The 24,209-nt window shown below is 30.5% G+C and overlaps 1 protein-coding gene across 9 annotated transcripts in view; it reads right to left on the bottom strand.

Moving 5' to 3' along the window:
• Positions 1 to 24,209, bottom strand: part of Chi (LIM domain-binding protein 2 Chi) — a 146,667-nt gene that overhangs the window by 27,247 nt on the left and 95,211 nt on the right. The window lies entirely within an intron of this gene.

The following is a 24,209-nucleotide window of genomic DNA, read 5'->3' as shown; positions in this document are numbered from 1 at the left end:
TAGAAGATTTGCGGAATCCGCATTGAGAGAGAGAAAGAGAGAGAGAGATAGTCTCTCTCTCAGAGTGGCATATCTCAACAGTCCGATGACTTTTCCAACTTGTTTACGCAACCCAAGTAAATAACTGTAAAGATTTATGGTACACACACGCTCCGAACTTTCCCCATGTTATACTCTGACACTTTAAAACTCATTTGGATGATCTTACGGTTTTATTATTCATAAAGAGAGAAAAGTCAAAAGTATCAGAACTGTGGAGGTTGATTAAATTAATCATCATTTGTGACTGCAGATCATTCGATTGATCCGGAATCGAAAAATGAAACGAAACGAGATGATAAAGTCATTGATTGTACGTGTATGTGTTCATATACATGATGATATGAATAACTGCGACTTTGGTCGGAACGCATCGACACGGATCGAATGATTAACACAAAGAAAAAGAAAAAGAGTGTAGAAAAAAGTGGACTTTGTGATCCGTCTGGTTACCGCTTGCACTTTCCTGACCTTTACCCTCTGCGAACTGAGGGCTATCAATTAACGGCACGAGAGCACCCCCTTCCGATGAGATCACGAAAGACGTTTCAAGAAAATCGTTGTAGGAAGAGAAGAAAAAGATTGTTTTTCAAGTAACAACAATAAAAAAATAAATACTAAAAGATGATAATACAAGTTTTCAACACATTTGAACGATGTCAGTAAATAAAAATTTTGAACAATGGTATCTAATTTTGATATTTCAACTCACACATCTACGTTTGATCGTTTTCATATGTTCGTTTTTTTTTTTTATTTCCCTTCATTTCTAATGACGTTTCGAAAGTTAGTATAGTGAGTATTATAAAAAAAAAAAAAAAAATAGCTATTCAAAATGTTATTAACACGATCGAGAAAAAAAAAAAAGAAAAAGGAAATCCTTTAGGTAGGTAGGTGTATCTTTCGATATGACGTACAATGCGTAGGTTTATATACGTAAATGCATACGGTACCAACGATGTAACAACCTTTGACACGAGTTGTCTGACGAACAGAAGGTAGATGGACAGCTGGACAGGTGGTTTCTGATGTGTTTCAGGATCGAATCCCTTGGTAAATGAACTAACGTCAAATGCATACAAGATATACATAACGTACGTGTAATGTACCCGAGAGAATCCAAAATGTCGGTTCGTAGTCTCGTTAAAAGCCGAGAATTATATTGAAGAGGTTCTTCAAGTCAGAGAAAGAGAGAAAAAGAAAGAAAAGAAATCTAGTTTAGGCATTTGAGGTGTTGCGTTATTTTTTTTTTTCTTTCCTTCTTTTTCTTTTTCTTTTTTTTTTTTCTCAAGAGTCACACACATAGTCACGATTTGAAAGGAACGTGCTGCTTCGATGTTAAAAAACGGCAATGAAGGTGGGACTGGGTTGGTTTGTTCTTTAGGTAGATACGTAAGGACGTCGTTGATGGTAACAACTAAAATGTCACACAACGGTGACACATCTGTTTGTACTAAATTGCCGTGGGATTATCGAGCTTGAAGATGTTACACGAACTTGAGGAAGAAAACCGGTTCCTCGATGTACCTCGACGACGATGACTACGACGAGGACGAGGACGAGGACGAGGACGTTGACGATGAAAATGACAAAAAGAAATCTCGCGGATCTAACAACAACAATATAATAGAAACGTGTCTATGAGAAATTCCAAATCTTATTATTTACCCCATACCCATCTGTTTATTATTAGGTAACTAATTCTAATTACAATTTCTATTTGTTTGAAGAAATTTGGGACAATTTCAAACAAATATTCACAGATTTCATTGATCTATTGGATTGGCAAGTGCGGATGATGCAAATGATTCAATGGATGGATTTTTAAAATCAACAATGCCTTAGTTGCCAACCTAATATTTTGTATTCTTTTGAATTATGTGTTGTTAGTTAAACAAAACTATTTTAATAGATTTTTATTTTAACATAAACTGAAAATGTGAGGGACGATTTGAAGAGTGGGAAAGATCATTTGATTATAATTATAATAATCCAATGATTCAATATGTTTAACAAATAGTTTTAGGTGTAATGTATATATTTATCGTGAGAAATGATAATTTTCCAAGGAGAGGAATAAGTTACGATAAACTAAAACACCCAGGCGAGGTTGTTACTCGTTCGTAGTAGACGAAATACACTATTATTGCCAGAGCCGTTAGCACTGTTTACACGGAAATGACGGGGCGATAAATTTCAAATGTCACGGTCCATCGTTGTCCGTGTCTCTGGAAAGCTCGTACGTCACTTTTCGAAACGAGAGAGAGAGAGAGAGAGAGAGAGAGAGACCTTCGATTAACCGTTGTCCACCTGCTGTACGAAAGGATCCTGTTAAATCTGTTATTCCACCCAAGTGTTTTCCGAACACGTTTTTGGATGAATCAATAAAAAGCATGATGATGATGATGATGATGATGACATTTGTCAAGATTTTACTATCAGAGAATCAAAACGCGTGTTTTCTTGCGTACTAAAAACAAATTTCGAAAGGATAGCACCATTGATTATTCCCCTCTCCAATTTTCTTCTTTTTTTTTCTCACTCTCTGGTAAACGAGTAATGGGAAAGAAAAGTGTTGGTTGGTTGGTTTAGTCTCAGCTTTGGAACAAATGCTAAAGAAAGAGGAGGAATCTTCTCATCCTCTCGTGGAGAAGTCGTCGCGTGGGAGGTTGCTAATTTATTGCACATTAACGTCACTTGTCTCTCTGACCAAGCGCAAGTAAAAAGACCACCACCATCACCATCACTACCACCTACTACGATAAATGGTGAAAACATCGAAACAACATTTCATTTAAAAAAAGAAAAATCAAATACAACAATATTTACGAACCTGGACCAACCCTAACGAATATAAAAAAAAAAGCTTCTTTGAATCAATAGAATTTCATTATCCAATCATTTGACAATTGGTATGATCAGATCTAACCCACAATAACCTAACATCACGTGAATGAATATGACGACATATTTCCTTCAAAATATTACTTAAAAAAAAAAAATAATAATAATCAACAAATGTCTTCCTCGTAATGCGAAAAAAAAGGAGACAAAAAACAATCCGTAAGAGTAGAGTGTTTGGTTTGATTGAATGAATTGAATTGCCTATTAAATCCTGGTTGTTTTACCGGTAAGAAGAGAAGAGTCACCTAAACGAGAAGAGGATGAAAAAAAAGGAGCTGATCGAACTTAAAGAGAAAATCCTCGAGAGAAGAAGAAGAAGAAGAAGAAGATGGAGGGGGGGGCTTGGGGGAGGAAGCGCGCGCGCGCGCGTGCGTTAAAGCAATGAACAAGACGCGACGAACGAGGAATACCCTGACGACTTCCTCGCTCGTCCTTAATTGGGTTCACGCCACCGCGTTAATAAATGCGGCCAGGCAAGTACATTCTGCGCATTGTGGAGTCCGGCCACGCGTACCACAGGCCCTTATAAAGGCTCAATCAGCCTGATCCCGATTGAGTCGTTAATTGCCTTAAAGAGGGCAAGGCCTCATATATATATGTGTGTGTGTGTATGTGTGTCTCTCTTTCTCTGTGTTGTTAGTGAAATGCAAAACCGCACCAAGTTTAGTTGAACGTATGCGACACGTTCTATGCTTAGCATCAGCATCAGCATCAACATCAACATCAGCAACAACAGAATCAGTCATTGAATCCTTTGTAATATCGCTTGCTAATAAATCAATGATGATTTTGTATTAATCTATTTATTGGATTGACAAATTAGTAATTGTGAATTTTTCTAGGAAAATGATTGGTGCAATATGCAATTATTTAGTTGTCAACCTAGTATATTATATTACCATGATAATTTAAACAAAATGGGAAAATGCAAATACAATGGCGAGATTTGGTTATTTGCGGCAATGAACTTTCGAGTTCTTAATGCCAACTAATAATAATAATAATAATAATAATAATAATTTAAATTAATATGTGTAATTATATTTAATCTTACAAATATCTTATTACCAATATAATCGATTATTATTGTTATCTTTTGAAATGGGTGAGAAAAAAAGGAGGTGTTCAAAGTCTTAGGATTTAAAAAGCAAATGAAAGATTCGAATTTAAAAAAAGGGGGTTAATTTGAAAAAATGATGACAGGAATTGGAACATTCCAAGCTTCGTTGTTTTATGAATTATGAGAAAGAATGCACCATAAACATTTACATTCACACACACTCTCTCTACTATCATCATCATTGCATTTCTGTAGGCAAAACCGGAGGAGAGCTTCAGGGTTCTTCCCATAACTTTTATTCTTGTACGAGCTATCCTCCACCTCTTCCACCTTTCTTCCCTTTCTCCTTTTTCTTTTCCACCTCCACCACCTCCTTCTTCTCTTTCTCTTACAACAACTCATTCTACTACACGTTCCATCGGTATGCACGCAGCTTCTCATCTTTCCACGGTTCTTTCTCGTTCGGTGCATCCTCGAGTGCAACCTACTACCTCGGTACTTCGTCGTTTATTGCAATTGCATTAACTCTTTTTCATCTTCTTTTTTTTTCCTACTAATCCCTTGAAACATTATTAACGCGTCCAACCCTTATATTCTCATCCACTTCTCCAACACCCTCTAACCTCTTCTAACAATTCGTTTCTTCTTTGATTCTCGTGTCACCTTTTTCTCATTTAGAATTCGATGGAACGTTAATGAATTTCTCACCTACGATTGGTTAGAAGCATCCAGGTTTAACATATTATCACGATAAAACAAATGAAATGAGATTTACAAGGGATGAGAAGATGAATATATATATATATCTTTTGATCTTAACCTAACCTAAAACATTTTTATTACTCGCTGATCTCAACTTTGAACTCTTGAAACTCTGATGAGATAGAAGAAAAAAAGAAAGAAATTTAATTTACTTTTTTTTTATTTCAGACCCTTTCTATTTTTTCTATTTCTAGAAAATGATCAAATAACAATAAAAACGGATCCTTTTTGATTAATAATAATGGCTTCTCTTTCAAAAGTTCAAAATACATGATAGAACGGAATGAAGACTTTCAAGAACGATTTTAATTAGCAGAACGCGTTCTTTTCTCTATCTCTTTTTATTTCGATGATAAGTTAGATCAAATGAAACAAAAAAAAAAAAATAATAATTCAGAAAAGAACGTAATATCAATTCGAATTTATTATCGTTGCTGTTAAGAAAATACAATTTCACCAAAATTACGACAAATATTATGTCAGTCGTGAATCCTTTATAAACGAGACCTTAATGTCTTCCTCAGTGAGAAATAATGCAAGAAAATTTCGGACTACTAACAACATATCATACTAAAAGTTGCGTAAGACACGAACAGTAAGTCACACACACACGCACACACACACAAAGGAAAAGAAAGAGAAATAGAAACAGAGACAAATGAAATGTGGGTGAGTATATGTAACACCTGTATATAAATGTATGTATATGAGACAAAAAGAAAGAGAGAGAGAGAAAGATGAAATGTAAGTAAGTGTATGTACCTGTATATAAATGTACGAGTATATTAATGTATGTGTGTCTGTGTGTGTGTGTGAGAAAGAGTCTGTTGCTGTTGGTGTTCCGCGTTGCACGCACGTGCGAAGACGAAATTAGCCAAGACTCTTCTTCCTTCTCTCTCTTTCTCTCCTTTAGTTATCCTAATTCGTTCTCCCTAACTTCCCAAACGATTTCTCAACGTGATCTCCAGCAGTCGATGAACAGAAAGAGAGAAAGAGAAAGAGAGGAAGAGTGAGAGAGAGAGAGGAGAAGTAACACATCTTTTCCCAGCAGCCCGCGGTTGGCCCAAAAAGTCCCGATGGCGGGTGTAAACAGCCGTGCATGGCGCAGTAGCCAAGTTTAGAAACGAACATTTTGTCCACGTGGCCCACCACCGAAGAAGAAGCCTTCGGAGTCGAGGAACGTTGCTATCAATCGCCTGCCGGAAGTTCCGGAGATGGAGGAGGCGCCATTGGTTCGGTGTTCGTGCCGTTAGTTGGGTAGACAAAAAAAAAATAGATAAAAAATTGTGAAGAGTAAAAAAAAAAAAAAAGGAGAGAGAGAGAGAGAGAAAGAGAAAGAGAAAAATTGAATGAATGATAAATACGGTACATCCTCCCCCTCCCCAATCTTTCTTCAAAATCATAACGAATTCAAATATTAACTTAACGAACAGAATAAAAATTGATGGCACACTTTGTAAATTAGACAAAATTTTTGTTAATTAAATGATTGACAATTATAAAATATAATTAAAAAAAAAAAATAGATCTAATATAATATATTAGGTTGGCAAATAAATAATTGCGGATTTTGTCGATAGGTGGCTTTTTAAACTCAGCAATCCACTTAGTTGCCATAATATATTTTTCAATTGGAACTAAGTTATATTTTATAAATATCAAATACTTTTAATTAATAATAATAATAATATTGATAATAAACGAAAAGAGATAATAATAAATGGATGTATTTAAAAAAAAAAAAAAAATAAATAAATTTCACGAGAAAAAATTTGAAGATTTATGTCGGAGTTTGTTTCTTTTTATTTTTTCAAGTTAAATTCCAGTTGTCCTAGTTGACAATCTTCACCATCGATTTAATTCACTTGGAATCTTTCGTTTCTATTTGTTTTTTTATTTTATTTTTTTTTTTCGTTTTTGGTTTTGTTTTGTTCTTAAATCTTTTTCTGTTTATTCTCGAAACGAATAATTAACATAATTTCTGTCGTTTATGCATTCAAATATCAATTCTAGCAAATCTCTTTCGTTTTTTCTTTCTCTCTCTCTCTCTGTTGTTTTTTTTACAAATTCTATCCGTCATTTCGAGGAAGTGAAAAGTTAAATTTACCGATGAACCAAATAGAAGGTTCAGTTTGTCTTTCGAAAATCAAGCCGAAACAATCGGAGAATATTCTAATGTGAGTTTGTATGTTGGTGGTTAGCGATAATGGTATTTATATTTTCAGATATCCTACGAACGAACGGACTGACTCTATCATCAACGATCGTTTCGATGGCTCAATGTGGTGTAATATACTTTGACGATAATCAGACAACATGATCCGTTATCTTCCCTTATCGTTATAGTGATTTTGACACATTAACACTCACCCAAAGAGTATTTTACTCGTTCTTCCGAGAATTTCGATAACACAGTTTCTCGAACAGAGAGTTCACACATTTTGTTTGAACTTCTCAATTAATACATTTGATTAGTTGTCAAAAAATCAAACAAAATCAACAGATCAACAATTGTATGTAATAACTTTGAAAATCTTCATATTTTACGTACAAAATTTGTATAATCTAATATTTACATTAGAAACAGTTGTGTTTGTTGTTTTATCAAATGTGTGAGTTCGTAACATATCTGTTATATTATTATAGAATCTGTATTGTTTATTTATTATTATATTAACTATATTACGACTGTGTATTATTTATTTATTAATATACATATTATTATTATTATTATATTAACTATTTTTATTTATTATTATATCAACTATATTACACGAATGTGTATTATATTTTAAATATAATTAATAACTATTAAATATATTATTATATATAATTAAATTTATTCATTTTATATAAAATAATTAATTAGAAGTAAATAAAAAAAGAAAGAAAATAATTAAAAATATGTCCCCCACCATCCAGGTCAATTCATCTTAGATAAAATAAATGACACAAATCTACACGTTATATCTGACAAAAAAAAAAAAAAAAAAAATAATTTAAAAAATAAAAACCCTGCTTTGTGTTATCTCGTTGCTAAAAAAAAAAAAAAAGAAAAAAAAAGTATTCAGAGCAATTAAAATGATTCTTTCCTGGACAACAACGATGCTTCCGGTAAAGAAAGTATCACCACCATACTTATATCTCTTTTCGTATTTTAAATTAAAAAAGAAACAAAATTAAAAAGAAATGAAAACGCGTTCATTCTACATTTTAACGTATAAAACTTAACACACATACTGCGTACGTTGAGGTAGGAACTTTGGTGAGACCTTTCACAGGGCTAAACGAGTTAGCTGCTTTGCTTTTCGTGTCGTCGTTGAAATTACTATCGACTCTCTCTCTGACGTTCTTTCTCTCTTTCTCTCTCTCTCTCTCTCTCTCTCTCTGTCTCCTCTCTCTTTCTATCTCTAGCGAAAAGAGACTTTTAAAAAATTATGATAGCTTTTAGAAGTGCACAACGACGACGATGGTTGTAGTAGAGGGCCACGTAAATGCACCTGGGACACGACGCCTAATGAGGAAATTTTACTCCATTTTTTTTTTCGTTCTTTTATGTTTTTTTATTTTTCTATTTTTTTTTTTTTTTTTTTTTTTTTCTATTAACATATCACACCAATCGTTAATTCAAATATATTTTACGAATAGGAATTATTTATTTATTATATAATAAATACACGTGTTAAATGTTTTGATATAAAGATAACGAAAAATGAATTAAAAACAAATTAACTCCAGCTATCAATAAAATTCCACCCTCCCTACCTCCCTCCCTCCCTCCCCCCCCAAAAAACTATACCCAGTAATATATGAATTTTAAACATCAGATTATTATACGATAAGAATTATCATTACCCATGTGCCACGTGTATTTCACGTTTACGAAGTAGCCGAAGAACCTGGCAGAGGGGGTGGGGTGGGGTGGGGTGGTTTTAAAGGAGAACGGAATCTTGCCGTAGGCGTTTTAAAAAAGAAGAACGGAATAGGACGGGTTACAGGATAGGCTTCTTCTTCTTCTTCTTCTTCTTGTCGTTGAATAATAAAAAAGAAAAAAAAGAAAAAAAAAACAACAAGAAAAGAAGAACAAGAAGAAGTGTACGTAGGACAATGAAGATCAAGACCGGACGTGACATGTGTATATAAATATATATATGTGTACATGTATATGTGTAAGAAAAGAAAGATTGCAGAGGATCATACATGGTATCCATGTATATCCCCCCCCACCTCCTGGTTTGAGATTATCCGCGGTTAGACAACCGAGGCATGACAAGCGTGGAGAAGTGCGATCCGTTAAGGTGAGACGAGGTGTCGTCTCTTTTACACGCCAGCAACGTTTTCCACGAGAAAAGGCAAAGGACGAAATAAAACGAATAGAGAAACGTCACAGAATATCGTGTGTGCCTTAAGGCACGTGGCACAACTACCACCAACTACCATTATCATTATCATCATCATCATCATCATCATCATCATCAACACTAATCTAACTGTTCGTCTATCTTTCTTACTCTTTCAAACGAGAACATTCAATGAGTGAGAGTAAGAGTGAGAGAGAGAATATTATACCTTTTCCCACTTACTGAGAGAGAGAGAGAGAGAGAGAGACCATGTATGAAGTGCGTAACCAAGAATGGAAAGATAAAGATCCTTACACTGAGGACTACTAACGTGTTAGGCTAACTCAACAGAGTCCAGAAGCTTGATAAGCGAAACAAGCCAACCAGCAGTCTCTCCTTCCCTTCCTTTTTCTTTCCACTCTTTGTTTTCATCTTTCTCTTTCTCTTTCTTACATGCTTGCTTGGTTGCTAGCTTGCTAGCTTGGTTGGTTGGTTGGTTGGTTGATTCTATGAGAAAACGTGTATCAAGAAGCTTCACGTTGAAACACCTGTTAACTTTGAGTCGTTTGATCTTACACGAGGTGAAGAAAGGATGAATAATTTCACTTAGTTGCTACGGAATTCCAAGGATGCAAAACTCGTGTATTAGAGAATCGATTATTAACGGCCAAGTAGTTGATAGGTGGGGGTCTGAGGATAAGCTGAGAGTGACAGAATGGCAAGAGAGGAATGATGATAGTTGAAAGGTGACAAATGATGAAGATTAAACGATCGAATGACAGCATTTCGTTACATGAATTTTCACCTCTTCATCCTCCTCCTCCTCCTCCTCATTTTTCTACTCATTTTCCTACTTTTCATTTTTCCGTTTGAAAAATTGTTCAATTGGACGTAGATTTTGTTGTTGTCTACTTTCTTCCTTGTCAATGATTAAGAAGACAACTCAACTTTTCTTTCCAAGTTTCCATATATGTAATAAAACTTTTCCTTAAGCGAGTTTACATTCCCCTTGTCGTCGTTGGTATTTTACCAAGGAGTGAATAAGACGTCACGTTAATTAGTATCCCATTGAGGATTCGCTATAAGATGGTCTTTTTAGGGCTATTGAATCTTCGATGGAAATATATGGTAGACAAGTAAAATTTCTTTGAATAATTTCAAACCCCTATCGAATCAATTTTTATATATAGAATATTTTAATTCCTATTTTACATGGGTAACCGGTTTATGAACACACACACACACACACACTTAAAAATAATTAATATTTTTAACTATCAGACGTATACATGACATTCAATTATATTTGATTAATTTGCTATAATAATAAGATAAAATAATATTCGATTAATTTTGCTATAATAATAAAATAAAAAACAATAATTATTGTTAAGTTTAATCAATGACACATTGAAAGTATAATTTTTTATTTAAATTATTAACCTATTATAATAATAATTCGATCAATCACGATTAACATTAATTTATTAAAGATACTTAATTACAAAAAAAAAAAAATGTAAACAAAAAAAGAAATAAAAATAAGACATCAAAAATGAATTCAACCGTAAACGTTTTTTAATCAAGTAAAATTAAATAAATTAATTTTAATATGTTAATAAATTAATAAATTAAATTTTAATTTAATCATTAATCTGATAATTCTATTAATTCATTTTGTAATTTATAGAAACTTGGGAAAATTAGATCAGTCGAATTTTCTATCAGCCTGTCGTCTTATATTCCTACGTATGTGTGTACCTGTGTATATGTGTGTATGTGTGAGTGTGTGTACATTCGTAGTAACATTCGAGATTTCTTCGAAAACACACGTTTAGTCGAGTTATGATTTAACGAAGGAATAATCGTTTTCGTTCGTTCGTTCGGTACGGCCGAGCGAATCCAAAAATAATCGTCGAGCTGCACTTGTACGCCGATGCGAGCCCACCCAATCCAGGTTGAACCTGCCTAAAGAGCTCGTGAACACGACCGACCATCCACACACATTCATCTAAATATTCTACTCTCTCACTCTCTTTCTAAACCCTTTTCTCATACTTCTCACATTTTCTATTCCTCCACGTGGTTTCTTACTAAATGTTTTTGTTCTTTTTTTTAAATGCATACACATACTATATATATATATATATATATATATATATATATATATATATATATATATATATATATATATATATATATTAAGTATTTAATAATAATAATTAAATAATTTTTTGTTTTTATAATACTATATATAATACTTAATTTAATAATAATAATAATTATATATATAATATTATATGTGTAATATTTAATTTAATAATAATATAATACGTATTTAATTGCATACATATATTATATATAAATATTAATACTAAATTAATTATATAATAATTAAAAAAAAAAAATATATATATATATATATATATTAATAAAATTTATTTATTATAAATAAATAAATTAAATATATATAATGCATATAATTATTATATATAATTTATATACATAATATATAATATAAATGAATAAATAAAAATAATAAAATAATAAGAAATAAAATTATTATATAAATATATATATATATACATATTTATATATGTTAACATATATGCATACATATAACTGATGGTCTGACGGTGATAAATGCTTGGAAATTTTACAACGACCGCAATAAGTGACCGCCGCGAGAAACACTTTCACATTCTCTGTGTCCGCAGTTGAAGAAACGGGTCCTCTGGTATTTGATCGCGAATACCGACTAGATTTTTTTTTTTTTATTCCTTTCTTTCTTTCTTTCTTTTGATTTTTTGTCGTTCTTTTTTTTTTGGTTACAATTTTTTAATTGTAGCTGTTGAATTATTTTTTTTTCCTTTTTTCTTCATAAATTGTTTCTAAATTATTTAAGCGAAACGAACGATTGATGGATGGATCACAGTTGTGCGTGTGTATGTGTGTGGGTAAGTAATGAATTTTCGATACCCATCGTGATAAGGATTATGAAACGAACCCATGTGATTATGCAAAGCAACTAGGATATACTGCAAGCTTGTTGAGAATTTAGTGGAACACTAGGTGACACGTGATATTAAGTTCTCCTATCTGAGAGAAAACGGAAAACCAGTTGAACTTGAATGTAAATACATATATTCTAATATCTTTTTTCATAATATAATAGTTTCAATTTTCATTGATCATTCATCAAAAAAAAAAAAAAAAAAAAAAAAAAATCATGGAAACTTCCTAGACAGGAAAAAAAAAATAGAAAGAAAGACAGAGACAGAGATGTCTCATCTGTTCTTTGATCGAACATTTTCAAAAAAAAAAAAAAAAAAAAAAGAAAGAAAAAAAAAAGAATAGAAAAAATTTCACATAGATTGGAAATGAAAAACATGAGAGAATAAATCTCATTTTATCGAGCGAACACGAAAGTCGTACATTTTTTATAAAAGTATGACCTCGTTCGAAGTAAATACACACCGTTGGCTTACCATCACGAATCCATACACCAATAATGATAAGAATCGAAATGGAAGAGCAAAAGACCAATAAACCAACCAACCAACTAACCAACCAACTAACCAACCAACTAACCAACCAACTAACCAACCAACAAACCAACCAACGAATGAACAAAACGTTTGAAGGAAGGAACGTGTAGTATTTTTCCTAGCTTCTCGCATGTTCCACAAGTATGAGAGAGAAATAGAGAAAAACGTAGAAAATGAGAGAGAGAAAGAGAGAGAGAAGATATAGCATACTACAACCGAGTTTAGAAAAAAAAAAGAAAAAAAAAATACCATTGGTCGGGACGTCCGTCAGTCAATCGTTTACGCAATCTTCGACCAGAAATCGCGTGTGTTCCAGCAGCAAAACGAACATAAGCGCGAGAACTCGAATCAGCAAGCCAAGCAACCAACCAACCTAACTAACGTAATCGCGCGTAGCTGTTCGCCATTTCATCTTAACACGCGTGCGTGTTTATTTCTTTGAGCTAAAAACTTTAATCCCCCCTTTCCCTGACCCCTCCCCCTCCCCCTGTTTCCTTCTATCCATCACCAATATCACCTATCATCGTTTATATAATAATATAATATAAACGTTGATATATATATATATATATATATATAATTTATGATTTTTATTTATATTAATTAGTTATATTAATAATTATAGTATTAATATTATTATTATTATATATTATTAATTTATTTATATTAGTTATTATATGTGTAATTTTATTATATTTTATATTATATTATATTATATATTTTATTAATTAATATTATATATTTATATAGTTAATTATATATATAATATATATTTTATAATATATAATTTTGTTATATATTATAAAAATAATAATAATAAAAATAATAATAATAATAATAATAATAATAATAATAATAATAATAATAATAATAAAAATATATTCACTTAGTTCAAGAATTTTATATATATATATATATATATATATATATATATATATATGGTATATGTATATATATATATATATATATATATGTATAATAACAGGAGTAACGTTAATAAACTGTATATACAAACGATTTATCAATAAATTAGTATAAATACGACAGACATTTAATAATGTATATATATATGTATAAGTGAATTTGATCAAAAGAGTTGTAGTATTATATACGATTAATCGATAAATTTTAATTGATTGCAATTAACTATGATGTATAATAAAATATTCATAGTTATAGTCAATTAAACCTTGATCACGATTATAATCAATTAAAATCATACGTTAAATGTCTATATTGACTTAGAAACTAAAATATATCATATGTATATACATATGTAAATAAATCTCGTTTACTTGATAATAATTTTCTTCGTTATATAAATCAATGATGATGATGATGATGATGATGAAGAAGAAGAAGAAGATGAAGAAGAAAGAAAACAAAAAAAGAAATTGAATTTATTTACAAATCATAAATCAAACATTCGATATTAAAATGAAGATAAAGATGAAAGTGAGAAAATGTTGGTTGAAAGAATATAAGATTATTAATACGATTTATAATATACAGTGACTCAAATAATTGATCAAAAATGTTAATACAAAAAGAAAACAAGTCACAGTACAACCTTTCCAAGAGTTTTGTGCTTAAGATTGTTGAATTATTTACAATATTATTCAATTATATAACAATTTAAACATTGTGAGAACATTTGATCAATTGTTTGATTAACTGTAACTCAAAAAATTTGTATACTTCAATTTTATCTTATTCTTCCCATTGCACTCGAGGGTTCTGCTATGGAAACAATAAATAAATAAAAAAAAAAAAATTAAAAAACTAAAGTAAATTCAAGTCTTAGTCTACGTCAATATCAAATTTTGGCTTTTCTTTTAATTACACATATACTGAACTAATTATTATATAATTATTATTATTATAAACAGTATTACAGGTACTGAAAAGTAATCCAAAATTTCTTTGAAGAGTACACTCACATTTAGATGGTGTCAATAAAAAATGGAAGAAACTTTTAAAAAAAAGGAATTTGAACAATTTCCTTTACATCGTAAAGCAAAAAGTGTTAAAAAAATGAACAAATTATTTGTTGATTAACATTTAAAATTACTTTAATAAATAAATGATTTTTACAAAAACAAAAATCAGCCAACAAAATTTTGATTACTTTTCGGTTCCCCTAATATTTCTATGGAAATTTCTTTGTGAATTGTTAATAATAATATAAAATAAAACTTTTATTGCAAAAAGGGTTAAAAAAAAAAAAAACAAACAACAAACCCTTGAAAGGTAACGTTCAAATCTCCTAGGTAAAAGTTATTACTCATTTGTAAAAGATTTATGCACGACACTTTGAAAAAAGGACAGCAAAACGAACGGTAAACGACATATTCTTCCTACAAGTATACACACACACACACACATACACACACATACACACACATACACACACATACAAAAACAGAAAGAGAAAGAGAGAAGAAGAAGAAGAAGAAGAAGAAGAAGAAGAAATCTTGTATAAGCTCGTAAGAGTCTCTGACAAATCTGCATAGCACGTCAGTCATGAAGTAACAGAAAGAGAAAAGAGAGGATAAGGTGAGGACGACGAAATGTCGCGTAAAATAGCGGCACGTCCGTCAATCGTTTACGCAATCCATCCATGTTGCTTCAAGAAAGAGAAAGAGAATGAGAGAAAATAGTATTATACATATATGAGCTTCTTTCGTCTGTATAAGTATACTAATCGTGTATCTACCCATTACAACGAACGAGAGAGAGTGACTCGTGCGCGCGCACACACACTCCATACACACTCCACATACACTCCACACACCCTCATACATCTATACAAACATATATATATATATAAGTTACATGTACACCTACACGTTTCTAATATACGTCAAGAGATATACATGATGATGTATACATACATTTATATATATATATATATATATATATATATATATATATATATATATATATATGTATATGTGTATATATGTATGTATATGCTTAGAAGCATAGAGAAGCGAAGCACGATGAGGCTCATACGGGTATCGAGCCATGATCGTGGTCGAAAGAGGCCTGTATATAGTAAGAGCGTAACTCGCTAGAGAATACCCCCACCACATCAGCCAACGCCTAGCCTAACCTCGTCTAATTACGCAACCATCAACCTGCCCTAGCTCGCCACGACAAATTCTCCTTCTCTTTCCCACCCACCCACCAACACCACCTTCTCCTCCCACCCTCTCTCTCTATCTCTCTTTCTTTCTCTAACTAACTCTGCATCTATATCTCTTCCTATCGATGATGATTATGATGATGATGATGATGATGATGATGATGATGATGATGATGAGATGAAATCATTCGATGAGAGAACAATATTAACATTTTAATCTTGAATTATTGAATAATTTATATTAAATTTTTTTTTTTAGAAAATTTATTAATTTGGTTTTAATAATGATTGATATGTGTGTTCTGGTAATTAGGATTGTGGTCTAATAATTTAATATAATTAATAATTATTAAAAGTTATATATATTATAAATATATTTAAATTTATTTCGAAAATTAATAATATTTAAAATTATAATTGAAATTATAATAAAAATTTATATAAATATAAAAAAAAATATAAATTAATTAATTAAAAATTAATTGAATAATTAAAATATATTTTTATAGAATTATTAAATATATTTATATTTAATAATTAATTATTATTAATTTTTTCATTTATTATTTTTCTTTTTTAAGGATTTCAATGACTTTTTGTTATCAAACACACCTTTAACACATTCTCACCTATAACTCGATTATTTCACATATGTCACACATATATTTGATAATATAATTAAAATAACCAATCATAGAATACCATTTATCTATAACTATTTTGATTATACAATTACCATTGTCGTAATCATTGAACAATTTTTCTTGCATACTTTGCTAAAAAATAAATAAAAAAATCTACTTCTGCAATTCCGATATGAAATTTTTTGTGTGTGTTTTCGTCATCGTAATTAGTGATAATTAAAGTATTGATCTATATAATCAACTTAGATAGAGATATAGAGAGAGAAAAAAATGAGAATAAAAAAAAATAAAAAAAAAGAAAGATAAGACGTGAAGAAAACTGCAATGAAGATTCAAACTAGACTACGCGAGTTCAATTCGAGTTTCTCTCTCTCTCTCTCTCTCTTCCTCTCTTTCTCTCTTTCTGACTCTTCTCTCTTCTCTTGACGTTAAAAGTCATTTTCTATGAAAAAGCTTCGTTCGTTACCGTCGTTATTATCGCGTTGTTGTTGTCGCACAGAGCCTTTGTCATCGTTATCATTGCGCAACGAAGAACGCCGAGGACGTGCTCGCGAGTAATCGCGCAACGTTGTTGTTAGCAGCAACAGCACCAACCAGCGTACGCTCCAATGAGTTTGCTCGAACGTTTGGATTACCAGACATTACCTTCGCTTAATGTTTATTACAAATTTATGCATCAGATTTATCTCATATCACACAACTATACAATCATCATTTACAAATATTTAATAATTTTAAGCTAAAGAGACAGAAACTTGATTTAATTAGAAAGAAATGTGATTATCAACAATAAAATGTTTGATTTTTGTAAAATTAAAATTATTAGACATTATTGATGATAATTTATTAATGTTGAATAATTTTAAGATAAATAATTGGAGAATTTATTTAATTAGAAGGAAAAGTGATATGTCAATGAAAATGTTTGATTTTTGGTAAGATTAGAATTAGCAGACATTACTTCTGGTAATGTTATAAAAGTTTATAATTTATTAGTGAATATATAGTAATATATTACTATATTTTAAGTAAATGTTATTACAAAAATTTCATATATATTATATAATACAAATTTATTACCATAATTTGTATTATTAATTAATATTATAAATTTATGGATCAGATTTACTCTTATTCAACAATTTACAAATTACCAATTATTTTAAAGTAAAGAAAATTTATTGAAAAAAAAAAAATAAAAGAATTCTAATTAATAAAATTACATTACAATTAATATTATTTTATTATTATTATTAATTAAATTTAATTGGTAATTAATTTATTATTAATTTAACAATATAAAAGTAGATCTCTCCAAGGATTACAAAGTTGTGCTCCTTGTTAAAGTTTCGTTTCAATTAATCGAACAAAGATTAATAACAATTCTTTTTAAAAAAAAATAATAAGATTCATCTAGAATTATTTTTTACCATCTTTTATCATGCTTTTAAAAGTATTTTTTCTTTAATTTTATCTTCTTCAAAAGTGTATATACCAAAATCGTTTAACTTTGTTGTATCAATCAAATCTTAATTAACTAAATTGTTTAGTTCTTTATTTTTCTTTCAAAGATCACCCCATAACCATAAAACCACCTGTAAACAGCTGCTTCAACGTATAATGTGCACAAAAATAATGAAAAAAAAAACATAGATAATAGATAATGCGATATAACCACGATTATAGATAAAATATGTTACTATTTTTGTCGTATTATACTGCAACACACTAGTTATTAAAAAAAAAATAAACAAAACCAAAACAATCTAATACTATTTCGAGAGTCCTAAAAAATAGACAATACGATGAATTGCAATTAACCTATTGTAGCTATCAAAAAAAAAAAAAAAAAAAAATAAAATAAAACAATAGAAAATAATAAAAAAAGAAATAAATAAAGAAGACCTACTTATCAGTGAAAGACTGCCTAATCTTATCTCCAACATTGAGAACTAAATTCTCTTACGAATTTACGTTTAAAAGATACGGGAATTAGGTGTTAAATTATCACGAAATAAAATATCAACGAATATATTCATCAATCGTTGCGAAAATTACATTCTTTTACATCCCATAAAACAATAATAATAATAATAATAACAATAACAATAATAGCAACGTTGATGATGACCACCACAACAGATAGCCAGAAAATGTGTGTTAGGTTAGAAAAAACAGTACTAAAACAAAACAAAACAAAACAAAACAAAGAAAATACTCGTCCCATAAAATAATAAAAATAACAACAATAACAGTAAAATATAATAAATATAATATAATAAATATAATAACGATGATAATGATGATGATGACGATAGGTAGCCAGAAAATGTGTGTTAAGTTAGAAAAACAGTACTAAAACAAAAAAAAAGAAAATGCAATGCTCATCCCATAAAATAATAAAAATAACAACAATAACAGTAAAATATAATAAATATAATAATAAATAATAATAAATAATAATAAATATAATAACACAACAATAACAACAATAATGATGATGATGATGATGATGACAGGTAGCCAAAAAATATGTGTTAGGTTAGAGAAACAGAATTAGAAAAAAAAAAATAAAAAAATAAAAAAAATAAAAAATGCTCAAGGCACCTTTTCCTCCTCCTCCTCCTCCTTCTCCTCTCACCGACTCCCCCCAGTTCACCGTCATCTTCCACCTCTCTCTTTCTCTCTCTTTCTCTCTCTCTCTCTCTCTTTTTCTATGTTTCTATCTTCTTCTCTCGATAGTCTTTCTAAGTTGGAACAAAACGCGTGTTCTCGAACTGCGAAGACTCGTTAGAAAACTTGTCTACTAACGTCTCTATCCCAACGATGACAACTTTTTCGATGACAACATTTGACACCGTCTCGACAACGTCAACGTCAATTTTTCTTCTTCAAGAACGCGTGTTATCCTTCCTTCCTTCTTTCCTTCCTTTACCCCCGCCCCCCCGCCCCTCCTCACTTTCTTCTTTTTCTTCTTCTTTTCGAGACCAAAAGAAGAAATAAGGATACCTAAAAAATACTAAAGAATATGACGACGGGAGAATCATTCAAAAGGGAATTCCCTTATTCCCTTTTGTCCTTTATCTATCCCTAAGGACCAACCTCCCTCTCTCCCACCCCTTCCTCTCAACCCTCTTCTATCGAAAAGTATCTCGGATAACAAAATATTTCTATTCGTCGTTTATGTTTCTTTAGTTTCTTCTTTTTTTGGGGGGGAGGGGGAGGGGTGCAATTTTGCTTTTCAGAGTTACGTTGGGTGGGGAAGATTTTGTCAAGGTCGTCGAAAAGAATTCAAACGATTCGTGAAATGATGTAATTTTTTTTTTTTTTAGTAAAAAATGTAACCAAGTATGAATCTACGGTTTTCTCTCGACAGTTTTTAATATTTGAATATGAATTTGAATTTTGTAATAAAATTAAGGGATGAATTATGCACGTGCATTTTTTAAAAATGATTTTACCTTGCTTTTTTTTTATTTTTTTTTTTTATTCGTAGAGTAAATTTTGAAAAGAAAAAAAAAAATTGTAATTTTGATGAGAGTAAATTTTTGATAATCGTTCGATTTTTCTTATCGATTTGTGTTTTATTTAAAAAATCAATAATTTCTATTTTCTCCTTCAATTTAAACGTTGATGATTGTTTCATAGAAATCCCATAGAAAAATAAGAAATTCCTGTATTATTTTGATGATACAGTAAGATGATCATTGCGTCTCGGATAATCTTAATTGATAAAAAAGATCGGGAATGTATTTAGAGGATAAAGACGATCATTGTTCGACGATTCTACCACGTACTTTCAGCCAACTTCACATTTAGAAAAATGTTATATTATTTTTTATTTTGTAATCTTATTTTCTTCTTCTTGTTTTTCAAACGACGTCAACATCAACAACGTCTGTTATTGAGAATGATTATCACGAACGTCTTTTCTTCATCATAACATCTAACGTTCGAAAATGGAATCATGTTTTTTTAACCCATCAATTGATTATTTTACAAAAGATTACAAAAGTAAAAGTAGTAGTATCAGAAGTAGAAGAAAAAGTAGAAGTACAAACAAATAAAGATGAAAAAGTAGAAGTAGAAGTAGCAGAAGCAGAAGTAGAAGTAGCAGAAGTAGAAATAGTAGAAGTAAAATTATAAGAAGCAGAAGTAGATGCATCAAAAGAATAAAACATAAAAGTCGAAGTAGAAGTAAAAGTAAAAGCAGAAGAAGAAACAACAGAAAAAGAAAAAGTAAAAGCCAAAATAGAAAAAACAGAAACAGAAGCAGAAGAAGAAGAAATAGTAGAAGTAGAAGTAAAAGAAGAAAAAGTAGCAGAAGTAGAAAAAGCAGAAATAGAAACAACAGAAGAAGAAGAAGAAAAAGTAAAAGTAAAAGTAGCACTAACAGAAGCAGAACAAGAAGAAATAGTAGAAGCAACAGAAGAAGAAGAAGAAGAAAAAGTAAAAGCCAAAGTAGAAGAAAGAGAAGCAGAAGAAGAAGAAATAGTAGAAGTAGAAATAAAAGAAGAAAAAGTAGCAGAAGTAGAAAAAGCAGAAATAGAAGCAACAGAAGAAGAAGAAGAAGAAGAAGTAAAAGTAAAAGTAGCAGTAACAGAAGCAGAAGAAGAAGAAATAGTAGAAGTAAAAGTAGAAGTAGCAGTAGCAGAAACAGAAGAAGAAGAATTAGTAGAAGCATAAGCAGAAGCAAAAGTAGCAAAAGCAGAAGTAGAAGCAGAAGTAGAAGTAACACAAGAAGAAGAAGAAGAAGCAGAATTAGAAGCAACAGAAGAAGCAAAAGTAGATGCAGAAGAAGAAGAAATAGTAGAAGCATAAGCAGAAGCGTATAAGCAGAAGCATAAGCATAAGCAGAAGTAGAAGCAGAAGTAAAAGTAGCAAAAGCAGAAGTAGAAGCAGAATTAGAAGCAACACAAGAAGAAGAAGCAGAATTAGAAGCAACACAACAAGAAGCAAAAGTAGATGCAGAAGAAGAAGAAATAGTAGAAGTAGAAGTAGAATTAGTAGTAGCAGAAGCAGAGGAAGAAGAATTAGTAGAAGCATAAGCAGAAGCAAAAGTAGCAAAAGCAGAAGTAGAAGCAACACAAGAAGAAGAAGAAGAAGCAGAATTAGAAGCAACAGAAGAAGACGATGAAAACAAAATGAAGAAAATGAAGAAGAAGAAAATGATGAAGACGATGAAGGCTGAAGAAGTAGAAGTAGAAGTAGTAGTTATAGTACTAGTAGTAGTAGTAGTAGTAGAGAGAAAAGTTAGAGTCCACTGTGTGTCGGTTGGTCGGAGTTGGTATAAGTTTAAATCGGGAATGGCGGGCCAGGAGGCCGTCATGCGGGAGGCGCGATGGTATTTTTATCGGTCTAAATATAGGTAAACCTCCTCCTATACGGAACGCCATACCAGTGCTCCCGCTTTTGCTACGTGTATTATACACCTATGTATAATATATACTGCTGATCTATATATGTCCTATATGTATCATTCTGTGTCAAAGTAGGGAGAATACTTTGAGAAGAAGAAGAAGAAGAAGAAGAAGAAGAAAATGTTCAAATATATGTTTTAGCTAGTTTCTTTGATGAGACTCTAACTTTACTATCATAGGATGTCTTTTCTACCTAAAAAAAAAAAACAACAACAACAACAACAACAACTCAACAGGCAAATTAAACGAGTGACATAAATTTGAACTTAGGAATGTGTTTCCTCCTCCTTTTCAACTACTTTCTTCTTCTTCTTCTTCTTCATTTTCTTCTTCTTCTTCTTCTTCTTCTTCTCGTTTTAAGGTCTTTCCTTGACTAAGTAGATCTATCTTATGCTAAGGAAATGTATTTACTATGACTAAAGTATTAAGAAAAGCTCGTGTTGATAACCATAATAGCAAACTCCACGATATTATTCCTACGACTTATTTACAACAACATCACGTGGCCCTTTTTATCAATGACTGTAAACCTAGCTGTTATTTTATCGTCCTTGTTAAAGTGTCGCGTAAACGTTTTTAGTGGCAATAAGACGGATACGTATAAAATGTCTATGTCTAACGAATGAAAATCAAACTGTGATATACGCATGATCACCATTATTATTACATAGAAACATCGTAGTGATTTGTTAACGAACGTGTATAAAAATAATTTAAAAAAAATTTATAAATAATATGGAAGATAATCAATTAATTCATATGTGCAGTGTGTGTGTGTGTATCACTGAAAATCGTACACCGTTTAAGTTTAAGCATTAAAAAGTTACAATAATAATAAAAATGTATTTATTATTGTATACTTCGAATATTAAACAATTTCAATTTGATAATTTATTAAATAAAAATTATTTCATTCAAAGTTATCATTGGTTAATAAACGTTAAAACAAATGTATATTAGTTTACGAATCGTATATTAGTAATGTAAATTATTATGTTCGATTTACCTTAATTTTATAAGAATGAATGGAAAAAATTGCGTATTAGATTTGAAAATCAGGTAATATATGTTTAACACACACGTCTTGATTGAAATCCACCGTAAGACTGACGACGTTGTCCTTTTTGAAAGTTACTTCAAATTTCGTTTATTTATTCTTCCTTATATGACTTTCTAAAGACTACATATATATATAACGTTTGTAATATTCAAAACAAATAGAATTCTATTTCTTTTTCTTTGTAAATCATAATATGAACAATTATAGATAAAATACAATTTCAAAGAGTAGGATGAACATCAAACTTATATTCCGTACTTTTAAAAAATACATTTTATTCGATTAATTAATAATTATTTATATCAAATACTGTCATAGTAATGTGATACCCCCCTCCCTTACTGAATCTTATATAAGCAAAAGGCATCTCATAATAACTATCGATCGATGTATATTTTATATTAGTGATACAACACGTGCACACTAACACAAAACTGTAACTAATTAAAAAAAAAAAAAAAAAACACAAAAAAAAAACAATAAATAATTTTATAATAAATCTCGATAAAACTTGTTAATTATTTTGTTCAAACGTTGTGTTGTAACGCACGTGTTATTTGATTGACCAAAAAAAAAAAAATACAAATAAAATAATAAAGAATAGAATTAAAGAATAAAGATTGGATTAAATGTGTATGTGTGTAAGTGTGTAAAAGATAAAGTGAGATAAAACATAAACATTGAATATTTTATCGGCGCGTGGCTGCTAAATATCGCGAGTTGTGGGTACACTGAGCAATTTTTGAGGATAAAGACGTAACCAACTATTAACAGGGCACTACCGTGTAATCCCGATACCAAGGGTGGTATTCCGTGACCGCAGAGAGCCGCCGCACAGGGAAACTGAATGAGAGAGAGAGAGAGAAAGAGAGGGAGAGAGAGAGAGAAGCCAGGAAAGCGTAATTTGAATTCGATTCGAGGTCGAATCGTTCTAACATAATCGATTTTAGATCCCTTACAACAAATTTTCTTTTATCGATCGAATATTCTATCGATAAAACACAATATTCTATATTATAAAAATGTTATAATATTTAAATATTTGTAATCAATAAGAAGAAAATAAAATAATTATTCATTCATTTCAGTTTGCCAGTTAGTTTCTTTATTTTTTTTTTTTTTGATTATTTTAAAGTGTTTATATATTTACAAATGGATATGAAAAAGTATGAAATATGTGTTTTTTAAAGTAAAGAAGACGAGCCCTTTTTTTATTATTAAACCCTTTATTGGAACTTTCAATGCTTTTTAACTCACAAAAGTTATTTTTATGTATTAATACTC

Source organism: Polistes dominula, unplaced genomic scaffold, assembly GCF_049000335.1.
Source record: "Polistes dominula isolate Pdom_NZ unplaced genomic scaffold, Pdom_raw_medaka contig_25, whole genome shotgun sequence".
Taxonomy (NCBI): Eukaryota; Metazoa; Arthropoda; class Insecta; order Hymenoptera; family Vespidae; genus Polistes; species Polistes dominula.
This window is presented reverse-complemented; position numbering and strand designations above follow the sequence as displayed.